Here is a 3,882-nt window from a genome sequence, read left to right as displayed (position 1 = left end):
GGATGAACCCCTGAAGACCACATGGGTCCGCCCTGATTTTAAGGTTGTGCGGGGCAAGGAGGATTGGGGCGCGGGTTGAAATGGATTTTTTAAACTTTAAGGTGGGGTGGAGCGGGTTACAAGTCTATGCGGCTTAATGCGGGTTCAAACTTAATTTTAATTTTTTACATGTTATAAGAGTGATAAATCATTATTTATTAAGATAGTTCATTTCTTTAAAGTTACTAAAATATTCAAAATAGTAAATAAAAATGGTTCAATCAAAAGTAATATGGTTTCTTACATGCTTCCCAATTGACCTCTACAAAATAAAATTTTATGTCATTATCTATTAAATTAATACAACTTAATGAGAAAATAAATTTATTTTTATGTATTTTTATTTTTAGTATCAAACTTAATTAAAAAAATATTAAAAAAATTATGTGGGGTGGATTCATGCGAGGCGGATCTATGCGGGGTGGGATGAGACGAATTGAAAATGAAAAAAATTATTATACATGACAAAGTGGAATAGGTAAAAAAAATTACGGATTAAGCTCAATCCAATTCATACCCACCCAGCCCCATTACCATCTCTATCCCAACCACACTCCCCAACATGGAAGGGAGTGGGGGGATTTTAGCATTTTTACTAGGTCATTTACAGAGAGTTAAATCTACAGAAGACAAGAGAAAAACTATGCATGTGGCCCATTTTCAGTACCAAATAAAGCAATTTGTTCTTTCTCTTTTTATAGTAGAGAAGGCAAGAAATTCAACGATCGATATTTTGTAGCTCAATATTGAAAAAGTTTATGTGATTCAACTAAGATATATTTTTGAATTTTAGTATATCGTTATAAAAATATTTAGTGACAATTGAGTTAATGTCATTACATCAGAATCACTAAATAAAACTTTTAGCGGCATTTATATAGAGTGTTTCAGTTATAAAAACTCATATTTAATATAGCAATGATTATATTATTACCTATAAATAATTGAGATAAAATATTTTATTTGTTAGTGTTATCATCGTGGGAAGTACAGATGAAGATGTAGAAAAATTCATGTTTAAGCAATGGACTAAAGTTGAGAAAAGGTATCCAAAAGCCCAAAAAAAAAAAAGGAAAAATGGAATCCAGAAGGATCCAGACATATACAACATGTATGTTCAAATTATGGTAGGCAAATACATTTAAGTATTACACAATCATATTATTATAAAAAATAATTATCCAGGAGAGAGGAAAGAAACAAGGTAATATAAAAAAAAACTGAAATTAGCTTTAAACTATATTGCTAAATTGCTCTTAGCTAATAAAAAAAAAAAAAACTCATCGCTGAATAGAATTAACACTGTATTTTACTATTTGGTGATAAAATTTATCTAGTGTTAATTCTTGTGTTTTAAAGTGTTATTGTGTGAGGATAAACATTTATCTTGAAAAGAGGAGGAAAAAGGTTGTAACAACTTTCTGAGAAAAGAAAAGATCCCATATCACTTGTATAATAATTATTGATTCCTATACTATCATTGGTGGAAGCTTATTAGGACCTTAATTTTCAAAAGCATAATACATTTTTTTTATATTTATAGTAATTTGTCGAAGGAAAAATCTAATAAAAGGAAGCTTCCAAGTTCCACCCTTAACCAATAGCCTATTGTATTTGAAATAAAAGGAAGCTTCCTCCTTAACAAAAATGAAATAATAAATTTTATCGCTAATATATCGCTATAAATTTTTTATTGATAACTATCAATTATTTGTTGCTAAATAAGATTAATGATAAATCTTGTTACTTAAAGTTATAGAATTCGTCTGTCGCTAATTCTTAATTTTAATGATGTGAAATATTTGGACCCTTTAGAATATGTATTTTCAAAGATTGAAATTTTAAAATTCTAAACAATAGTGGCTCATAACTGAAAATTTGACTAGTCAAAAGGAGAGAGGACAATCAATTCAACAAGAGATGAAGCAACATTTAATTGTTAGGGTGATTTGCAGATAGTGGGGAGCCAAAAGTTTTACGATGCTACTAGTGAGATTCGAACACATAAACACTTTATGTTTGTGTATTTTTGCTCTTTCAAAACACCTAAAACCACTAGTCTACATCATATTGTTGTCTATCAACCTAGTTTAAGGCTAAAGTGGTGGACTATACTTTTATGAGAGTCTTCTATTTAACTAACGTACGCCTTTTTCATCTCTCACATATCTTTATTTTAGAGTTGGAAATAAAGATTGGACACCGAATCATAGTAATTTTTCAGCAAGTAATATGTTTTTGCTTCAAATTTTAGTTGAACACAAACTGCTCCAAATTAGATATTCAATTTTCTAGCTAGCTAGTTCCAATCTCAAAAAAATTTAGTTGTTAGATTCTGTAAGGCCCCATGAATGCTTGAAGACTATATAATTAATAATTTTTGTGCTTAATTATATTGATAGTTAAATAGACTCCAAAAAATCTGCAGACTCACACGAGAGTGAAAAGACTAGCTATATAAAGAAAGTGACCATATATTTGTTGTGTAATTTAGAGAAAGTTTGAGACACTAGGAGTAGACCTAGTGACGAAATAAAATAAAATAAAATATATGTCTTTGAAATCGTTACTCACGCCTAAAATGTTCCAAGAGCTTAGTACTCAAGAGGGGGAAAACAGCGAGCTCTTTCCATCACATTTCTACCATCTCCAGACATAGAACGAGTAAATAATTAAATTCGAGCTAGCCAAAAATATAAATTTCTAAGAAAAGGACAAGTTAAAATATGATGAAGGCACACAAGGAAACCAAGGCCCCAAGTAGTGAACAAAGGTTAGCCCACAAGTTAATTCAAAAGATTATTTAGAATGAGTTGGTCAATTGAGATGATGCCACTTATGAATAATTTGGTGTATGATATGATTGAAATTATTTGGGGTACACATCTTGATTTATTAGACAACTTATTGACCCACAAAACTACTACTACACTGTCCTTTTCCATGTGGCGGCATTTTGATCATAGTTTTTTTTTTTCAATATCAAGAGAAATTCGAATTTTTATGTGTGTTTTAATTTTTGAAAAAAGGTAAAAATATCTCTAACATGTACTTTTAAAATTGTCCTTCCATTTACTAGACCTAAATTATTCTTGACGTCAATTTTCATGTTAAAAGTGCTCTTTCTTTTTTTACGTGTAAGTGTAAAATAAAATACCAAAAATTTTAACAATTTTAAATATAAGAAATTGAATTGTTTTTAAAATAATTAAAAGAATATCACATAAAGTAAAATAAAATAAAGTAAGTATTGTTTTTATATTGGTTTTGCAATCTCCATTCGCCGAGTCAAGCATCCAATCAATATTGATAGCTACTTATTTCTAACCCCAATTTTTTTTCTTAACAAAGAAATAGTAACACTCAAAATTATACTTTAGTCATAATTTAGTCTGATATTTGACTTTAGAATTATTAAGTGATTGCACCTTCTTCTTGTTATTATTGTTCCTTATATATATGTTTTGCACTAGTTGTCATGTTTATCTTTACTATTATTTCTTCTTTTAATTATTGTTTTAATTTATTTGAGCTTAAGGTCTTTGGAAAACAATCTTTTTACCTCAGAAAAATAATGGCAAGACTTGCGTATTTTCTGACCTCCTCAAACTTCATTTTATGGAATTTCATTTTTGTTGTTTATCATGTATTTCTAAGATACTTAGAACAAAAACTTTGAAGAACTTGATAAGAAACAACAAAGTTTAAAGAGTTTTCAAAACAAGAAACTTAAAACCAGTAGAGAAAATTGAATCAGAAACAGATAAGAAACAATATACAAAATATTCTTCTCAAAGAAGAAAATCGAGCCCACTGAATGCATAGTGTCCCCCTTAAGGAGAT

The sequence above is a fragment of the Solanum tuberosum genome, unplaced genomic scaffold, assembly GCF_000226075.1.
Source record: "Solanum tuberosum cultivar DM 1-3 516 R44 unplaced genomic scaffold, SolTub_3.0 scf00420, whole genome shotgun sequence".
In the NCBI taxonomy this organism is placed as follows: domain Eukaryota; kingdom Viridiplantae; phylum Streptophyta; class Magnoliopsida; order Solanales; family Solanaceae; genus Solanum; species Solanum tuberosum.
Note: the sequence above shows the minus strand (reverse complement) of the source record.